Source organism: Arvicola amphibius, chromosome 18 (genome assembly GCF_903992535.2).
Source record: "Arvicola amphibius chromosome 18, mArvAmp1.2, whole genome shotgun sequence".
Classification (NCBI taxonomy): domain Eukaryota; kingdom Metazoa; phylum Chordata; class Mammalia; order Rodentia; family Cricetidae; genus Arvicola; species Arvicola amphibius.
The window spans coordinates 32,113,977-32,135,017 of record NC_052064.1 but is presented as its reverse complement, the minus strand read 5'-3'; the positions used below and the strand labels follow the sequence as shown (position 1 = coordinate 32,135,017).

Here is a 21,041-nt window from a genome sequence, read left to right as displayed (position 1 = left end):
AGCCTCCGCGCTGTAGGCGGGATGGAAAGAAAACTACAGTTCCCGTCGGGCCGTGCGCTGGCGCCGCGAAGGCTGCTGGGAAAGTGGGTCCCCGAGCTTCCCTAGCTGGGTGGGGGCTGCCTTTGACCTGGCGTCACCGCAGATCCAAGGTCGCCGAGTGATGAGGTGAAGCCGCCCGCCAGTGCCCTGCCACGCCCGGGCTGGTAGCTGCGGCGGTGGCAGCTTCGGCTGCTGCTCTCTGGCTGCGGCAGCATTAGGGGCTTCTTCCTCCTAAGCGGGTGCGGGCGGAGCAGCGAGGACGCCGGGCCATTGCCGTGAGTAACCTCCCGCGCGCGACTCGGACTTGCCCTTGTCAACTTCTCCCTTTCTGCCCCGGGTCCCTCCGGTCCCCGGAGGTCACTCGTGGGAGTTCCACGCCCCGAGATGGGAGAGGCACCCCAAGAGTCGGTGCAAAGTGATGGGCGCTGGGCTCTAGCCTCCGGATTCGCCCCCATCAGCACCTCTGAAGATGGGCAGCTTCCCATCCTCTGCCAGACAGCTCCCATCTGGAGCTCTGCCGTTTGAGGATGAGTGGCTTTAGTGTCTGGACGATAAACCTTAAGCTCTCGGTGGCCATCTGTGATGCGAACGGGAGGAGAGAACACTAGAAAGAGCTTTCTGTATTGGGCTTTGCTTTGCAATTGATTTGGAGCCAAACGTCACATGTCTTTTAAAAGGGAGGAAAAAAGGTAGACTTTAGGTCGAAGCGTTAAGAATGGCAGGTGTCCTTACCATTGCCAAAAGTTTTGAGTCACAAACACTTTTTAAAAAAAAATCACAATTACGGTAGTGAAATCGATTACCTGCTTTTGCACATTTTTCTGCATCAGGACAGATGGTATTTTTTTCCTTTGGAAATTCACGTAGCTTACATGGACCACGGAACAGAATGAACTGGACTCAGAGTTCTTGCTGTACCTCAGTAAAAATTTTTGTGGCCTTCAACCCTTTGCTGTTCTATCGAAAGACTGAGCTACAGTGATCTCCAAGTAGCCTATTAGTGCTGGTGGACTTGACACTGGGAAACAAATTATGAAGGACGCTTGGTGGTAGGAAGGGCAAAATTCAAAATCACCTTATCATCTCAGCAACTATCCAGCTTTCTATTTTTAAAATTAAGTAGTATCCAACAAGTCTCAGACATTTAACCCTCCTGTAACAGAGCTATGTGAAAGATGGTGTTTTAAGTCTTACATGTTCTTATTTGTGGGATGGAACAACCAGCATCTGAATACTTGAAATCCGCGAGACACCAGGTCAGTGTTGTATGTTGCGTGGTTCACGTAACCACTTAAGCCAATAATGTGAAGCTCAGAACACTTTACGTAACAAGTGAAGATTTAAATCTTGACTTGATCTGCTTCAAAGTTATGAATCAGGTATCTTTTATACTGGTGGTTGGAAAGGATTTTTCACATTGTTTCCTAGTACGAGTTCCATCATACCTTGGATAGGGATAAACCCATAACCCCTACTTTAGTACTCTGAACAAATTGTGCACTCTGTCAGCTAGTTTCGCGCCTCGTAGAACTGCTCATTAAGACATGAAGAGCTCATTCCAAATCCTCCTGGATGTACTTATGTCAAGAAAAAAAATGATAGGATCAGACATGTACCACAAAGGTCTTTTTTTCCCAGTGGTTGGGTTTTATGGTTCACTATGAATGCTTAACTTCCATAGTCACAGAGACTAGGAAAACTTGCCTCTTTTTTTTTTTTTTTTATTTCCCTGCCCCAAATAAGTTAAAGCCAACGTGAGAGATGTCAGATGGTAGCATTGCAGTTTGTGCTCACTTTTTCCTCAGCCACATCTTGTTGATATCATCCGTCTGGTTTCCTTCCTTTTTTGTTTTGAGTTTGTTGCGTTTGTTTTTTGTTTTGTTTTTGTTTCTCTCTCTTCTTTCTTTCTTTGAGACAGTGATTCACTCTGTAGCCCTGGCTGGTCTGGAACTCACAGAGATCAGCCTGCCTCTGTCCCTTTGACTGCTGAGATTAAAGTTGTGTGCTACCGTGCCCATCTAGGTTTTAAAATTGCATTTGTTTGTCCGTTGCTGTGACTGGGTGCCTGGGAGCCTTCATGCATGTGGAGGTCAGAGGACAACATGTAGGGATTCAGTTTTCTCTTTCTACCGTGTGGGTCCTGGGGATCAAACTCAGGTTGTTAGTCTTGGTGACATGCACCCTTATCTCTCAGCCACCTTGCTGTCCCTGGACCAGTTTTCGAACCTCATTAAGTTACTATATTTAGCTGGAAAGAAACCTGAGACCTTGAAGCGATAGTTGCATTGGACGTCCGTCATATCTGTTCAGACCTGCAGTGTTCTTGCGATAGCAATAATAGGAAACATAAAATAATGCATTTGCTGCATACCCCCACTGAATCCTTTACCTGGTTATTGCCACAATAGCACCGTCGGGGTTTTGGCTCTTACCGGATAGACAGCTAAAACAGAAGGATATTAAATAAACCCAGACTCACGTAATCACTGAACGGTAGAAGTGGCTGTCACACCAGCTATGGTAAAACCTTTGCTTCAACATCTGAGCTCTTAATTGTGTAACAAAACCATGGCTGAGGAGTTTTATTTTAACTCCAGTGTCGTCGTTATGACTACTTTATTTAGAATGGAGATTCAACATTAAATGACATTCCTACCTTCATGGGGAAACAATGGAGTCAGGATTTGAACCTATATATATCTTTTACTTCAGGGTCCATGTTCTTCCCTTTACTTCTTTCTCATCAAGTCTTTCTTAAATATTTTCTATATCACTGTCCTGGTCATAAGGATATAATCTTCACTGTTATATCTTACGTATATGGAGAAGAGAGGGGGAGTTATGTTAGTGTCTTGAGCAACATGACAGCAGTATCCAGAGACTGGGAACACAGGGCGCTGCATCAGCCAGGAGGGAAAGGTTTGGGCCAGTCTTGGAATAACAAATGAGAAAAGGGGTAGCAACTGTAATGGGCTCAATTATGTCCTCTCAGGATTTTTATCTGGAAGCCCTACCTAACCCTCATTGCCCCAAAATGTAACTATATTTGTGTAGGGCTTCAGAGGAGATTAAGTTGAAATGAGACCATAAAAGGGAATTCTATGCAGTCTGACAGGTATGCTTACAAGAAAAATACAAGGATTGGACACAAAAAAGATACACTTGCATAGGAAGGAGCCTATAACAATATCAAGGCCAAGAAGAGAGGTCTCGGGAGAAACCAATCCTGAATTTTGGACTTCCGGCTCCCCAAACTAATAGAAGATAAAATTGTTAGTTAATCTGTGCAGCCCATGGTATTTTGTCCTTGCAGCCCCAGCAAATAACAAGTAGGTGTTGCAGGCCAAGGGCATGGCGTACAGAAAGCCTCCAATATGTGACTGGCTGGGTCGGGTTTCACGGTGAGTTTTGAGAGATGAGGCTGGGGACCGGGTTCGGAGGATTAGGATGACTTTAGATGAGATCCAAAGACGTTTAAACCGAAGGGATAAAATGCAGGGTTTGGTAGCACTGGGAAAACGTTACGCTTGCTTCTTAGAAAGACATTGGCAAGTGGGAAGAAAGCTGAGGCAGGGAGACCGGTTCAGGTAGCTATTTACCTGAACTTAAATTCTCAAAAACTAAGACTGTAAAAGTCACAGCTGGATGCAGGAGAGGTTCCGTGGGTAACAGCCCCTGTTACCTGAGTTTAACCCAGACGATGGAATGGGAGAACTGACTTCTGTGGTTTGTCCTCTGACATCCAAATGTGCACCGTGGCATGGAAAATCACATACATGCCCCAAATAAGTAAATGCAGCAAAATTGTGTCTTAAAAAGTCACAGCCAACCCTTAGGCCACGTATAGGATGATTTAGCAAGAATTTACATGTATTCATTTTTCTTATACTTTGGCTTTATGTTTGATTGTTTTTTAAATTTCATCTTTGTAGTGAAGCTTTACACAATTATCATAAAATATTCAGGAGTTTGCTACGCTGAGAAGTGATTCTTGTTTTTTTAGGTATCTAGTGGGATATTATAGTATCAATACTCTTGTAAGCCCATCCTGTGGCTGCCTATGAAATATATACTGTTCTTCTTCACTTATAAATAAATACACAGAAAAATAGGTTAAGTAGTTTATTGAAGGACATGCAACTAAGGAACGGCCAGGTTAAGATTCAGAATCAACTCTCTGTCTTCGTTATCTGAGTTCCTAACTTTACACTGTGCTGTTGCTGTATCTTATATCAATATATTGTATATTAATCAAGATCGTCAGCCACGTGTGCCGAGAAGCAGGGAGGAGTCGAAATGAGTGTGTTTGCTGTAAGGAATGGACAGTCTGAGGAAAAGCCTTTGAGATATTTATTTTAAAAGCAGGTGGTGAGGACTTTGCCTCGGAGCTCCTGGGAACACAGATGGAGGAAGGCATTTGAGCCGGTTGGAATTTGGGTTTGTAGAACTGAGAGACGACATCAGGGTTCGAGGAAATGCTGGGGCCAATTATAGGATTGAGGATTTCGGGTGTTTGCAGAGAGCCAGTAAACACTGCCCCTTTGTATATTGTCTGGCTGGCGAAGGAAGTGGGAGCCAGCTTGTGGGAGGTGGTGGATTTCTTTTTAATGTGTGTGAACATTTTGCTCATGCACGTGTCTGGCGCCCTTGGAAGTTTGAAGGGGGCACTGGATCCCTTGGGACTAGAGTGATAGACAGTTGTGAGCTGCCCTGTGGGTACTGCATCCTCGAGAGGCCATCCCTCGGCCCCATTTCAAGCCTGAATGGATAGGCACATGCTGGGTGACACCGTCTTCCATAGCAGGAAGGAAACCCATCCAGCCCAGGTCACCGGTAACCCATTCTGTTTTCACCACCTCACAGGTTCCTGCTGTTCATCCCCCATCCTAGGTCTTTCTTAAATAATCCGTGTGTAAATGGTAAAATTTCCCACTTGTCTCTTTTTCTCTGGTCCTGCTTTTCCTGAAATTTATCCTGAGTTCTGTCCCCAGCTTGGTTCCTCTCAAGCGCCATTTCCTATGGGATCAAGGTCAGACATCTTGACGTGGACTAGTCAGTTTCAAATCTCCAGACACTTTGCTGACATGTTTTGGGGCCTCTGTTTTTTTTTTTCTCTTATTCTGTTGGGTTCAGTTTTTGTTGTTTGTTTACTTTGTCTTATAGCAATGGCTCTCCACCTGTGAGTCTTGACCCCTTTGGCAAACCTCTGTCTCCAAAAATATCTACATTACAATTTATAACAGTAGCAAAGTTACAGTTATGAAGTAGCAACAAAGTAATTTTATGATTGGGGTCACCACAGCATGAGGAACTGTATTAAAGGATCCCAGCATTAGGAAGGTTGAGAACCCCTGATTTATAGATTCTTGTTCTCAATCTTTCATACTTAAGAAACCAACAGCCAGCTGGTGATGGTGCACGCATGCGTTTAATCCCAGCAATCGGGAGGCAGAGGCAGGCGGATCTCTGTTAGTTTGAGGCCAGCCTGGTCTACAAGAGCTAGTTCCAGGACAGGCTCCAAAGCTACAGAGAAACCCTGTCTCGAAAAACCAAAAGAACAAAAAATGAGAGTGAGGGAGAGAGAAAAAGAAAGAAACCCACTAAATGGAGTATGAAGAGAGACCTTTTAGCTAGAAATGACCTCTCCTCCTCTGAGAACTCTCTATAGGATAGAGGCGTGGTAGTACCCATTAAATATAAATTATCTTGCTCTCTTCGATTTCTTAGGTCATTACGTTTGAGATCTTATCTAGATCATGAGATCATTAGCCCTTTCCTTGTTAGAGCTCAGATTTCTTAGCTCTTTAATCTTCTTTTTGGAAGGCACTGTTATATACTATATCTATTTTTTAGTGTATCTATTTTAATACCTTGAGTTTAATTCAGGAAGCATTTATTGGGAGTTGTTAGGCATATATAGCTATTGACTAGTTCTTAGTAGAATTTTTTTTGAAATTATTTAATAATAATTAACCTCTTAACGTGTAACATGCGGACTTCATTCCTAGTGTTAATACCAACACACAGAACCTCAAGGACGTCCATGTAATCCTTGTGAATTGCTAGAAATCGAGTGTACAATCTTCAGTGTTGTAGAAGTGGAACTAGCTCATTCTGGAACACTCTCTGAAGCCTTTGAAGCTTGTCTGTGTTCATCTGCTAATGTTTGCCAGATGTTAAGTTCTTTTTGTTTAGACAGCTTTTTGGAGAGTCAGATAAAAAGGAAGAAACTGTTTTGTTTTGTTTTTTTTAAGTGATAATTTCAGAGTAGATGAATTATGCAAGTCAGCGGGGAAAGAATTTGACCAACAATTTAGTCTCTAGATCACCCCTGGCCTGGAGATGTAACTTGCCGGAGCTACCGGGTTAGCCCCCAACACTGAAAAAACAAAACTCTAATTATTTATTAAAGGCTTCTGATAGTTTATTTTGTCAAGTTACTGAATTGTTTAGGCTCCTGTCCTTGAATTCCCGTTTTGGCCAGCCAGGACAAAGGGCGATGGACCTCCCTTTCTTCCCAAGAAGGCTTTGGAGTAAATGCAATATACACGTGAAAGTAACAGGCCAGCCACAGAGGTAAGCCGGGGAGGCTGCTTAGCCGAGATGAAGTCTCCATTAGTAACAAAGTAACTGCTAGGCTGGGGCTGGCCTTCAGAGTAGTGACATACTGGGAAGAGCTTTCACACCGTTAGCAGTTACAGAGGCGAAGCCGGGAAGGAGGAGAAAGGAAACAAGACAGTGGCCGATCGGTGTGGAAGAGAGTGAGAGATGAGCAGGCAGGACCCACTGTGGAGCTTTTGCTACTACATTTTTAAGCTGGTATACAAAGCAGTGAGTTCTGTTATGACATTGACATGCATATGTGCACGCGTGCGCATGTGCTTTTGTGTGTGTGTGTGTGTGTGTGTGTGTGTGTGCGCGTCCCTCCTTGCCTGGGCCTCCTCCCCTGTAAGTGGTTCCCCTTCTGCTATGTCACATGTATTCCATTGCCTTCTTCACTTCCTCTCGTAGATCCTGTCTGTTCCTCCACACACACTCACTAACACATAAATTTACACCTACATTCTGCATATGAGAGAAAACACACAATATTTATGAGTCAGGCTTATTAGTGTAATGGCTTCCATTTTCCTTCAGATGCCATGATTTCATTCCTGATGGTCGATCAATTCCTTTGTATATGTGTTCCTTCTTTTCCTTACCCATGTATCTGTTGATGGATATTTAACTTGGCTCTGTTTCTTAACTATGTGCAGTGCAGCAATAAACATAGATGTCTAGGTATCTCTGTGCTGTGTTGGTTTAGTCCTTTGGTGTATAAAAGTGTAGAGTCTTGAGCTATTTAAACCCTAACAGCACAAGAAAACAATCCCACAAATTGTCATTGGGATTATATGAAATTAAAAAGCTTCTCAGTAACAAGAAAACACTGCAAAAAGAAGAGACAGACTGCAGGATGAAGAAAATCTTTGCCAACTGCAGATCTGACAGGGGATTAGTATCTAGAACATAGAAAGAAGTCCAAATCAAGCTCCAAACCCCTGTAGGATCAATACGTGTGTTAATGAGCCAAATAGGCAGTTCTCAAAAGAAATAAAAATGGCCAACAATATTTGAAGTTCTTCAATGCCCTTCACCACCAGGGAATGTGAACTGAAACTCTTTAAGCGTTCATCTCGCCCCATCTCTTGATGAATGGCTGTCATCAAGAAAAAACAGTTTAATTTTTTTAAAAGTAGTTTTATTTTAAAAATTATTTTAGAGAAGGATTAAAATTAAAATCATTTTAGAATCCTTTTACGGAAGGAAGGGAAGCAGGAGGCCGTGCCTGGAGTCCTGACAGGAGTCTTGAGGGCCAAGAGGGTTCAAGTACATGAGCCTGGGGGGTGGGGAGGCATTTTCTGCCCAAACCACCGAGGTCTGAGAATAAGTGTGGGAAGACGCAGGCCCCAAGCAGTAAGGAAGGCGTCTGTGCTGAGGTAGAAGTGATGCAGAGGTGGGTTCGGCTGGTGGCCAGAGGGGCTGGAGGGAAGGAGAGCCGTCTCTGGAGGGAGGGACGAGAGATGAAGGCTGAAGAGTGAGAAGCTTGGGTGAGCGCTCCTGGGAGGGCAGTGGCTGATGAGAGGAAGGGAGGGTCGTATGTTCTTTTGTGGTTTTAATAGTAGAAGCGTGCAAATCACAAGTTGGAGTCTAGCCTGGGCTACACATGAAGTTCCAGGTCACCTTAGCTGCAAAGTGAGACCCTGATTACAGAAATCATAAAGAAGATTCTGGGCGTGGCGATGAGCCAGGGAAGATGGTAGAGTAGGCAGGGTACACAGTGGACCACGGTCCGGAGCAGGCAGTGGTGGCTGCTAAGTGACTACAGGACTTGTCATGGTGTATGTACACACATCATGGAAACACTGAAAAGCCGCTTTTTCATTTGTTGGTTGAGACAGTTTTTCCGTATAGCCCAGGCTGGCATCATATTTGGGGTCCTGTGAGGGACTTTAGGGGTCCATGCCCACACCCTGCTCCAGATCTTCCTTCCAGAGATGATTGGTTTTTACCGCAGTCAAAGGTGCGCTCGAGGGGAAGGAAGCTGGAGGTCCAGGCTTTGTTGTCGTGCAGAATGGGGGTTGCCAAGACTAATGGGGGCGGGGAGGAAGAGGGGATGTGGCGTTGTCCCCAAAGAGAAGGGACATTTAAGCAGATCACAGAGGCCACGTCTTGGTGTGATGCCCACACTTGCTGGCTGAGTTTACAGTAACCCCGTGTCATGTGGTTTTGTGACACTTGTGGAGAATTTGATTGTTTTATATTTAAAATGTAGTCAGTTGCACTAAGTAGACGATTCAAAGATGTACCACTTATTTAAAGTGAATGTGTCTGGGGTCCCAGCACCAAACCTCCGCTCTCCTGCCTCGTCAGGGCTGGGGAGCTGGTTGCTCAGGCCAGGGCTATACATCAAAACAAAGGGAAGCTGGGCTAAGAAAGAGCCCTCTGTCTGGAAGAAGGGGGAGGAGCCTAGAAACGAGCAACGATGTGTGGATGTGTGTGTGTCCGAGATGGGATTGCTGTTCAGAAAGCAGAGATTTAACAGCTGCAGGGTAGAGCTTGTTATCCTACTAAATCGCTGTGTTTGGTTTCCTTTTCTTTCTTAGCCACAATGCAAAGGCTACAAATGAGGCTGATCCTAGCAGCTGTGAATTTTTTAAGCTATCTGGTTGTCTCTCGATGTGGGGCTTGTTTGAAATGCTTTGCCAGTCAGCTGCACATGCAGTGAGCCAAAACCAGCTCCAGGAAGAATGGGTCCTCACTTCTGTCAGTCCTATAAGAGCCGATACTGTAATTACTGCAGAAACGAAGGCCACTCAGCACCAAACCCTCTTCTGCCACATTGGAGTTTTTAACGAGTCTCACTGTGTAGCCCCGGCTGGTCTCCCATTTAGAGTCTCTGGTCTCACCCTCCCAGACTGAGATTATAGGCTTGTACCACAGTGGACATCTTACGTAGTTTTTCCTAAGGCCAATGCAGCGTTTCTTTAGAGTGTTCTATATTGGCTTAAGTTTGCTTTATAAGGCAATTCATTTCATTGGTATTGGATTGAAAATTTATCCATAATCAATTAAATCAGATTTTAGTCAAGTCTGTTAAATTCTTCTGTGGCTGACTTGGTTGTTTTGTTTTTTGAGACAGGGTCTCTCTATGTAGTCCTGGCTGTCCTAGAACTCACAGACAGCCGCCTGCCTCTGTCTCCAGAGAGCCAGGATTAAAGTACCAGGATGTGCCGCTGCATTGGGCTGGTATACCTCCTTTTCATCAATAATCCAGAAGGCTCGTTTGCCATCTCTCTATGTGTCAATTGCTGTTAGGTTTGGGCCGTGCAAAATCAGGTACACCAAAGAGCTCTGAGTTCAGTGAGGCCAAGACAGCAAATGAGGCCATTGTCTTCTGGGATGATTTAGTCCACAGACAAGAATTCCCTAAACACCAGCAAAATCAACAGTGAGAAAATTTAAGGTACCTCAACCCCTTTTCCCATGGTTATAGTCCACTCCTAGTCTATATATTGATTAACAGGAGACCTTATAAAGGAAGAAAGAAGGACCTCCACTCTCCTTGGGAGTCAGTAGAGAAAGAGAGAGTGTTCCTAGCCAGCCTAGGAGAAAGAACGCCAGGTGAGAAGGGCACTTGGCAGCACTGCCAAAGGAAGAGAAAGAAGAACATCACCTATATCCCTGGTGCTGGACGGGTAAGAAACGGGCGTTTGAGAAAGTGCCAGTGTAGGAAACGGGTCCTGGGCTCGGTCTCGAGCAGATTCCTGTGGTTCTCTGATAACCTCGTTATCTGGCTTCTCCTCCCAACATCAGGCTGGAAAGGGGGGGATGTGCTGGCACCTCACACGCAACGAGAAACAAGGTTAGGAGTGAGTTGTAAAGTCTAGAATAAATAAATAAGTAAATAAAAAGCAAATTGGACATTTAGTGCAGAAAGAAAGAAGTCTTTGAAAGCCAGCCTGGAGGAATTCACGTTACTCCATCAGGCATGCACACACGGCATCGTGTGGTGATTGCTGTTTACAGGAGAGGCCTGAGTCACCCAAGGCTACTTCCCCCTCCCTTAGCCATTTTGCTTCCTTACGATTGGAAATCATCTTATATCTGTGCTTTTATTATGGTTGTTATTATTAGTGTGAGGAGGGCACATATATGGGCATCGGAGGGCAGCTTGCAGGAATCAGCTCTCTGCTTCCACCATGTGGGTTTCGGGGATCTCACTCAGGTTGTCAGGCCTGTTGGTAAACACCTTTACCCCCAAACCCTCTCTCTGGTTCCAGATAACTCATATAGATAGATAGATAGATAGGTAGATAGGTAGATAGATAGATAGATAGATAGATAGATAGATAGATAGATAGATAGATAGATAGATAGACAGACAGACACACACACACACACACAAACAGGATTTGTTTGATTTTTTTTTTTATTCAGAAATCATTGTGTTATTTAAACGTGGGTAACTGTTTTGCAGTTCTCTGAAGCCCTTTCAAATGACAAAAGCTTTCTGCCCCCCTCTCCCCATCCCCTTGTCGCTCGCTTGTGAGACCCCGGAGGATAGAGATGTCAACTGTAGCAAAACAGGCTTGGCCTTCATTCCTGACATCTTACTGCTGCCGCGTGGTAAGTGACTCCTAAGCTTTGGCATCCTTGTCTATAAAGTAATGACAGTAATGGCCACATCATGGGGCTCCTGTGAGGATTAAAGGGGATTGTGGGTAGACGGCTTTGAAGTCAGGCTATTGTATTCGGAAAGCCAATTTGGAGCAGCAATGTGAGTTTAGTTTTTCACTGAAACTCAGGATGCTCTTACGCCATCATTATAAATTGTTTCCGCCAGAATCTGATCTTAGAAAACTTGTGAGTGTTGTTTCGTTTGTCATGTTCTTTAGGAAAGTCTTTGAGGTTGTGACTTTAGTGTCAAAAGCTAGTGCTGTCCAGAAGCCTTCCCCTTTCTCCAGCTACGCAGGTCCTGATAGGACAGGCGCCTCAGTGTGTCCTCGGCTTCCAGGTCTGGAGGAAGTGTCATAGTGAGCCGGATTAGCTGCTTCCCATACTTAGCACATTCTCCTTTGTAGGAACATCTGCCCCAGAACCCAGATTGCCCCGAGTCTAGAACTGAGGACCGTGAAGGCACAGGGGCAGGAAGCAGAGAGAGTGGGTGAGCACAGCAGGGCTCCAGCAGCTGTTGAAGGGCAAGGTGTGAGCCGAGACAGCAGCAGTGGGATGGGGAGCAAATCTGTGGGTGCTGAGACCAGCTGGAGAGCAGAGAAGAGGGGAGCATGGCCAAGTTTTGGGCTCTGCAACGCGGGTGAGCTTGGGATACGCAGATGATTCTGGAGCTACGTGTACCTAGAAAGTGCAGCAGCTAAAAAACTAAAAATAGTGACAGCACAGCAGGTATCTGAGCACCTGGGGAATGTGGCGGCTTTAGGGGACCCATACATATTGAGGATGACATTTCCCATGTAAAGATATAAAATGCCAGTTTGAGCTGAAGACAGCGCGTGGGTGTGGCCGTCATGGAGCTGGAGGTGAAGGTCTGTGAAGTCAGGTGGCTTCTGAGGTGAGAAAGAAGGCTCCTGAGAAAAGCTGGAAAGTGTGGGGAAACGGGCTGTTGGAGGGAGGTGCAGAAAGACCTCTTCCCCGGTTACTGTAGCCGTGCAAAGCTCCAGTTCCGGGGACCCCGGTGTCCTCTTCTTCTTCTTGCAGAGCTGCGTTTGCTTCTGACTGTCTGTAACCAACGTTCCTCCGTCCTGACTGTCACTCAGCCCTTCCGATGTTCGCGAGCACAGCCTCCTCTGTTTGACACGAACCACGTGGTGCCTGTGGTTTTGCTTTTGGCACCTGATGTAACTTTTACCTCTGAAATTGCTAAGTTCTACAGCTTTTAAGCAACTGAAGGATTTATGATGATTGTAATACCAAAAGCAAATTGGTTTTATTGTTAGAGGTCATATGTGAATTATTATTAGAGGAAAACGTGAAGATAAATTTCCTTCTTGCTGTTGTTTTTGGAAGTTCGATATTCCTTACTGCTATGTTGAGATTGCTGTTTCAGGGGTCTTAGCTGTTTGAAGGGCAGGTTTTGCAGTGTCTCAAGTTTGACAGCACAGTCACATCTGTTGAGTTGGTTCTTGATATTCTGCCATCTTCTTAGATGTCTCTGACATCTTAGCTTTGTCACTCAGCGTTGACAGTGCTTCCTGGCTGGTTGGGGTGGGCTTGTTCCATCCCAGAAGCCCATCCATACCACGGTACCCACGGAAGCTCTTCCGTCAGACGCCTCTGCTCGGGGTGTTTTCTCAGTCCATCCGTACCGCGGTACCTACAGAAGCTCTTCTGCCTGACGCCTCTGCTCCAGGTGTTTTCTCTGGCATGGCTGAGATAACAGAAAGTCCACACATGTGTTATACAACTTCCTCCGTGTTACCTATCATCTAGAGACCTCTCCTGACTTTCCCCTGTTTGATCTGTTGCTGTCGTCAAACAGATGTATATCTTCCTTGTTTTAAAAGGATTTTCAAGTATCTGATGGTTTTACCAATATCCTGGGCCGTAAATTCTGACAGTAGGTAACCTGTGAGCTGACATCATCTGTGACTCACGTTTCAGCAGTTCCCATCTTCCGATTGCTGTGACCTCTAACACAGTTCCTCAGGGAGTGGTGACCCCAGCCATAAAATTATCTCATTGTTACTTCATAACTGTAATTTTACTACTGCTGTGAATCATAATGTAAATATCTGATATGCAACCCTGTGAAAAGGTCATTCAACCCCCCGGTGAGGTCACAGCCCACAGGTTGAGAACCTCTGGTCTAGACTGGACCCTCCAAGACTAAAGGGATGGCCAAAACCCTCCCTATAATCTCTGCAGTCTTGGTACTCCCAGGGCCCCGGGCTGCTGCATCTCCTAGAGGGTGTTCCCTCTCCTCAGAAAAGAGAAAAGCCTGTTGCTCCCCTACTCTCCTTTGACCTTGCACCCTGAGTGGCCTTTCTACATACGCCCTGGTGGCTGGACCGTCGCCCAGTCTTGGCGCAGATGCTTACCACACATTTCCCCACGACTTCTCTGTAAGAGATGCTCTATCGCCAGCTGCTCCGCCGTGGACAATGTAGACTCAGTAAGATTTGATAATAATAACGCTTTTAGTAACCCCTATTTTCTTTGGTTGTCAAGCTTTGAGACAGGGCTTCTCTGTGTAGCCTTGGCTGTCCTGGAACTCACTCTGTGGACCAGGCTGGCCTCGAACTCACAGAGATACTCCTGCCTCTGCCTCAGTGCTGGGATGAAAGGTGTGCCATCGGCGCCCAGTCACTTCTAACTATTTAAACAGTGCACACTGAACTTGTAGGTTCAGCAGCCATGACAGCTAAAGCAAGCAGGTAGCGTCAGTGTGGACATTTTCAGGAGTGTGGTTGGGTGCCCCTGAATAGGTGCTGATGCAAGATCATACGAGTGTAAGCATGGAATGTGGTTAAGTAAGTGTGTTACTGCTCTGTCTCATTTGCCAAGGTCAGCTACAAGCAGCTCTGAATGTTTCTGTCCAGTTGCTTTACCTTTCCAACCAAAAAGAAAACATAACTTGTCCAAATTCATTCATGTATTGTTGCTTCTTGTCATAAATACAATATATGCATCTAAAATATTCAGACAGCACACAAAGAATCCAATGAAACGTATTCATGGTTTCTCACCATCCGCCCCAGGACACAATCACACAGCGTTAGCTGTTAGGAAACATTTATTTTCAGTGTTAGCACACGAGCCACCTGGCCATCGTGTTCGTGACTGTCTGGTATTTAGAATATACAGTTACATAATCAGTTATTCCCATAGATGATTTCCAATTAACAGGCTTTTAATCTACTTTAAAACTCAAGAATCCGCCTGGCAGTGGTGGCGCACGCCTTTAATCCCAGCACTTGGGAGACAGAGGCAGGCAGATCTCTGAGTTCGAGGCCAGCCTGGTCTACAGAGAGAGTTCCAGGACAGCCAGGGCTGCACAGAAACCCTGTCTCGAAAAAGCAAACAAAACAACTCAAGAATCTGTAACAAGATTCAGTGAATGTTTACTGTAAAAGTCTGGTACTGAATGTCTCAGTGAAGCTGTGCATTGTTTGTTGCATGAGATTGTTGTTCTCTTTTGTTAACTCCTTAAAAATGTAAAGACCATTCTTCATTTATAGGATCGACTAACTGTGGCTCGCAGGCTCACCTGGCTGCCTTCTGCTTTAGAACCCAGGCTCACCTGGCTGCCTTCTGCTCCAGAACCCATGCTCACTTTGGTGCCTTCTGCTCTAGAACGTGGGCTCAACTGGCTGCCTTCTGCTCTAGAACCTAGGCTAACCTGGCTGCTTTCTGCTCTAGAACCCAGGCTCGTCTGGCTGCCTTCTGCTCCAGAACCACATCCACAGCATTTTGTGCATAGAGCAAACAGCTATGAGGTCACCAGACTCACACAGCACATCCAAGCAAACTGAAAAAGCCAGACTTTGAAAACTACGCTTCTCGACACGAATATTTCTTGCTGCTTGATGTAGCAATATCAGAGTAGCAATATCAAAGGACAGAGAAGTTGTACTCAAAGGCTCCAAAGAGCTGGATGTGGTGGCACATGCCTGCGATTCCAGGGCTTAGGAGGCAGAGGCGAGAGGCCGGGGAGGGCTTGGAGGGAGGCAGGCACCGAAACAGACTTGCCTGCTATTTTTACATCTGTACTCTCCTTCCTTCCATAGAGCGCAGCTAGGTTACGGCAGAAAACACCGTGACTCTTTGAGAAAATGCCAAGGGCTGTGCCCACAGAGATCCCATCTCAGAGCTCGCCTGCGCTGCTGCAGTCAGGGCATCCAGCGATGTTGCTGTGCCCAGAGCAAGTTAGCCTTTAGAATGGAGGGGGCGTGACAATGATTATATGCAAACTGCCATTTCATAGGTGCTGAATGTTTCTGTTTTAACCATAGGCCTTCAAAGTTTCCTATTCCTCATATCAAAGGTACTTTTATTTATAAATACCAAGTATACAAATTAAATGCAGAAAATATTTCATTTATGTAAGTAGAATTATTGCTCTTTTCATATGGCATTTGATTCTGGTGCATGTTGCCCACAGGGTGTTTCTACCACATTTTACCTGCACTTTGAAGAAAATAGGCCCTTGTCTTCCCGTCACGAACAGTGCTGCAGGAGACAACACCAGCCATGTCTCTGTATCAGTGACATCACACTTCTTTGGGGTAGACAATATACCCAGTGGCAGAGTTCTCGGTCTGAAGGCACCAAGCTCCTTCTGGTAGCCTTTGAGAGAGTCTGCCGTGAGCCTTTCGTCGGAAAGGAGTTTCTATAAAAAGCTCTCCTAGCACAGAAGTTACAGAGGCCCCTGCATTGTGGCAGCCCCAGAGACTGCACGACATGCTCGTATAAGAAGGGGTCTGCCTTTGAGGAGGGCTGTCAGCCGGACAGAAAGATGGAAGCTTCTTCCAAATCTGTTTACGGATGGCTGGGTGCCATAAATGGTCTGTTTGCTATTTATGTTTCTACCTCCCTGAGCACTTAGGTTACCACTGTATTTAAAATGTAAATAATGCTTTTATTGGGCCAAGAGATGGCTTAGTGGGTAAAAGTGCTTGATAAGCAAATCTCGTGACCTAAACTCACGAGAAAGGAGAAACTAACTCTAGCTGCCCTTTGGCATCTACATGTACACCCCCAAACAATAATAATAAAAACTTAACATTGAATATATAATGCCTACTATGTATTAAATACCGCTATATATGTTTTACAAATATTAGCTTATTTAATGCACATAATGATCCCATAATGGGCAAACACTGTTCCCACTTCCATATTGAGGTGAAAACACAAAGAGCAAAGCTAACCAAATACAGTTTTTTCAGTTTCAGTTCCTTAAAAATTAAAGAAATAAGGAAAACTAGTAAAACGTGATGAAAGTGAGTTTGCAGTATGGATTGTTTCATAGTCCTTTATCAGTAAAGGAGCGATATTTAATGTTTCTAGCTTTGGAGTACCAGTACGAGCATGTATTAGCATGCCTAGCTTTACAGTGCTAAGAATTGGTACTATAAAAAAAATAAGCTCAAAGGTAGTAATAACTCCTGTTAAATGCTCTGTTTGGTACTCAGCATACCTGGAATTTGAATTTTCAAGATGGATAAAATGTAGCATTTAAGTACCGTGGCTTCTTCCATGATAGGTGGTAAGACATTTAGGTGGTTTGGCATTTTCCTCAGAATGGGGTCATATTTTGGTAATTCTTCTAGTTTAGAGGAGAATTCAGATGTGGTGTATGATGCAGAGCAGCATCCAGGAAAGACTACACTTGGCTTTCTTGAGAAAAGTTCATAATAGCCCATTGCTTTGGGCTTTTTCCACGTTCAGATAAAAGGTGAATGTGGAAAGCAGAGCCAAGATTGTGTAGCTGCCCCTTTTCTGTGACAGTGACCACCTCATGGTGGCGCCTTGCCTACAGAGCCTTCTTCACCATTGCCTTCCAGACCTGCCAGCTGTGCCCAGCTGGAGCCACAGGCACCTGCAGCAGTCTCCTGCTTTCTTCTCCTTCTCTTGCTGAACAAAGCACAGAAACAGCGTCCACTGCTCTTCACCGCTTTGAGCTGGACACTTAGAAACTATGGATAACTCACGTCTGGCTCGGGAGATGCCAGACCAAGCTCTGGTCTCCAGTGTGTACCAAGCAAGCCTTGCGTGTCACAGCGGGCAGTGCAGCAAGCCTACATGTCATAGCGGGCAGTGTGCAGCAAGCCTGGCATGTTGTGGCGGGCAGTGCAGCAAGCCTTGCATGTCGCAGCAGGCAGTGCAGCAAGCCTTGCGCTTGCATTTGGATTAACTTTCTTGCAAGTCTTCTGAAGCATAGGCTCTCCTTAAAACTTAGAACCGAGGTTCTGGCTGGAGTTCAGGTGTGGAGTGCTTGGTGGGCACGTATGAGCCTGGGTACGATCCCCAGCGCTGAGTAAATTAGGCATGGTGGCACACGTCTGTCATCCGATAGTTCAAGCGGTGGAGACGCAAGGATCAGAAATTCAAGATCACTTTGCTATACAACTTTGAAGTCAGCCTGAGCTGCATGAAGCCATGCTTCAAAAAGTGTAAAAGTATTACTAATTTTCTCTTGTCCTAAACGCAGTGTTGGTAACAGATTTGTGGGTTCAAAGTAGGAATAGCATGCAAAATTAAAATGCCATCTCACATACTGTGACTAGATAATGCTCTCGCTCTGAAGGACAGTGTTGTGGTGTGCAGAGGCCTCTGCCGTTAGTGACCAGCCTGAAGTAAAGAACTGCAACGTGGTGATGGGGTGGTTTGGGCCAAGGCTGGTAATGCGGAACACGTCCTTAGAGGTTAATTGGGGTAAAATGCAAGCGTTTAAGAGCGTAAAGGCTAAGTGTGTGTCCTGGGTGCTACAGGGCTTCTGTGAAAGCTTATCAAAACCCACAGGTGGCACCCTGGGCTCAAGGCTTTCCTTATCTTTAGGTGAAGCTCTGGCGTGCCTGCCTTCCTTGCCAGAGGTCCCCTCCCTGCTGTTGGTGGAGATTGTGGCAGGGAGGGGTTGCCTGCCCCTGCAAATGTTGCCATTCGCAGACAAACAAGCCCAACGTATACCGTGCAGGAGGAAATGTTGGCCCCAGGAACCTAGATCTTATTTATGGTTTTGAATGCTTACCCGGTGGATTTCACTGTCTTTTGGGTCCAGTCTGTCTGTAAGTAAAAGCTGCCTCTGTATATTTCATATTCTGGAAACACGACTGGTTATTAAATTGAATGGTAATTAGGCAATGAAGAAATATGGACAGATGGTTGTTAGTGCAGCTGGGCTGGGTGTAGCCCATTGGTGTGCGCTGCAGCTGCTGAGCGGTGTGTGATGTCCGCTGCTCACTGGTCTCCTTAGCTTTTGGTGGTGACAGTCACTGTGTCTTGTCATTAGGCTCTTAACACTAAAGCCATAACAGTTTCAATGTGATACATTATTTGATTTTTTTTTTTTTTAGTTCCTGTGAATTTTTGGTAAATTTTGTCTAAGGCATAGCCATATATGTTACAGCCAGTTAGTCGCGATCAAAAGTTAAATATTTCTTGTAGAAACATGATAAATGTATTTCATTTTTTAAACTTCGAGTTCATCTGTGGTCTGGCGTAGTTTGCCCCTGCCTGGGGAGCTGCTGTGGAGAGCTGTCTGGCATCATTCCCACCCTTGCATGCAATGCAGCAGCCAGAATGTGTTTCAAATTAATCCCCAAAGTCTTGTTTGCAAAATAAAATTTTGAGATATATTTTCAATGTAAGTGTTTCATTAAATCTACGTTTACTGTAATTCCAGGCTCTGTGTTCCCGTAACTCAGGGTTTTCCTGACTGCCTGGTCTTTCCTGTGGCTGTTCTGTCCAGAGCGCCCTGCTGTAAGGAAGTAGCAGCACTTTTTAGGCTAGAGCCTAAAACACTCACTGTTGGCCCCGGGACTGGCTGAGCGTGTCCTCAGCCCTGCTGTCTGCCAGCAGTGACTATAACAGTGACGTGTTTGAGTGGTTCGTCTTAAGTCCCATTTCTATTTAAGTGAAGTTGTTGGTTGTTTTACTTGATTTTCTCCTCGATGTGCATGATTTTCAGAGGTCCGTTTCTTGTTAAATGTGCCGTGCTCGATTTGGCGCCTCGTAGGGAAAAGCAGTTGTTTGTGGAGAGACAGAGACACTAGGAAGAACGGAGAATCGTGTGCAGCTCTCGGGCTCTGAGGACCTGTTGTCTGTGCTTGCCAGAGTTTGGTTCCTGATAGTTAGGCCTCCGGACTGTGCTTCCTGTTTACTCACATACAGCAGAAGGGGAAAATGACCAAGTCACTGTTAGAACACAGGAAGGAGGCATGAATTCTTATGTTTAAAGAAGGCGCCGCCAAGCAGCCTTTGTGTTGTGCTGGACGTTGGGAAGGGTACGGTAACATGAATAACAGTTGTAATAAAATGCACTTGGGTAGTGCAGAAATAATGATAACAAGATTCACACAGCTGTTCTGCGCTCTACTTGGATTGAGTTCTGTAACTGCCCCAGTGACCCTCCAAGGCCGCCGCTGCTCTCAAGGCTCCTTTAATCCTCATCTAAGACCCTAGAGTAGATCATGTTCATAAACCCATTCAGCAGATGAAGAAGCACGGTGAATTGTACATCCATGGCCTATGAGGTAGCTCAGCAGGAAAGACACTTGCCACCAGGCCTGTCCGTCCGAGCTCCATCCCTGGACATGTGATGGAGCAGGAGAAGACGATACGACCTGTGAGTGGTGGCACCGTGGTTCACATTTGTAACCACTGCGGTCTCCTGAATCACAGCTCTCAACCCCAGCCAGCCCTGTCTGACTTCTGGAACCTGTGGCCGTCACATTAGGGCAGAGGGACTTTGCGGACAGGCGCTCGAGAGGGAGTTTATCCTGGATTAACCAGTTGGATCTTAAGCATCGATTATAGGTTCCTTATTGGGGGGGAGAGGGAGGAAGGGAGAGAGAAAGAGAGACAGACAAAGAGAGAGAGAGAGAGAGAGAGAGAGAGAGGGAGAGAGAGAGAGAGAGAGAGAGAGAGAGAGCGAGAGAGCGAGAGAGAGAGAGAGAGAGAGAGAGAGAGAGAGAGAGAGAGAGAGAGAGAGAGAGAGAGAGGAAGATCTGGCAGCAGAAACCAGCAGTGTGGACAGCAGAGACAGAGGAAGGTTTGGAGGTGCATGCTGCTGGCTTTCAGGATAGCAGGAGAGGCCCAGAGCCAAGAAATGCGGCTGCAACAGCTAGAAGGTTCCCTGGAACCTGCAAAGCAACAGAGCTCGACCTTGTCGTCACCTTGCTGCGGTCAACAGAGCCGTCCGTGCCTCTGACCCCCAGAACTGGACAGCCATGTGTGTGGAAGATGGGTCAGGCTTTAAGTTTATGGTAGCTCGTCGGAGCTCCCGGAAAGCTTTTATGGCTGGGAGTGGGAGACTTCCTGCTGCAAACAGGACCTCCTGAGAATTCCAGGGAACCGACTCCAGTGATAATCTCCTCAGTGGTCACAGCCTGAGGTCACTTCTTCCAACCTCTTGGATCTTGTCTCTTTCAGGTTAAAAATTACTCAGAGCTGATCATGAGATGCACCTGTTCTATATTCAGACACGCTGGGAACTTAGGAAATATTAGGCAGAAAACATGCATTCCCCAGGCTTAAGGGATAGAGAAAAGCTAAAATAAAAAAATTAAAAAATAAACAAATAGCCGGGCGGTGGTGGCGCACGCCTTTAATCCCAGCACTCGGGAGGCAGAGGCAGGCGGATCTCTAGAGCTAGTTCCAGGACAGGCTCTAAAAAAGCTGCAGAGAAACCCTGTCTCGAAAAACTAGAAAAAGAAAAAAAGAAAAAAAAATAAACAAACAGCATTTGAGTTTCTCCTGCATCTCAGTTGCCAAAATAGGGA

At 45.7% G+C, this 21,041-nt stretch overlaps 1 protein-coding gene across 2 annotated transcripts in view; it reads left to right on the top strand.

The window, feature by feature from the left end:
- Trak2 (trafficking kinesin protein 2) overlaps window positions 1-21,041 on the top strand; it is a 56,120-nt gene that overhangs the window by 700 nt on the left and 34,379 nt on the right. Inside the window, exon 1 of one of the 2 annotated variants that reach the window (XM_038315173.2) lies at window positions 72-314. The exons of the other annotated variant lie outside the window; for it this stretch is intronic. The gene's annotated coding sequence lies outside the window, so the exon portion shown is untranslated. Of the gene's footprint in view, window positions 1-71; window positions 315-21,041 lie in introns of those variants that run through there. 2 annotated transcript variants of the gene reach the window in all.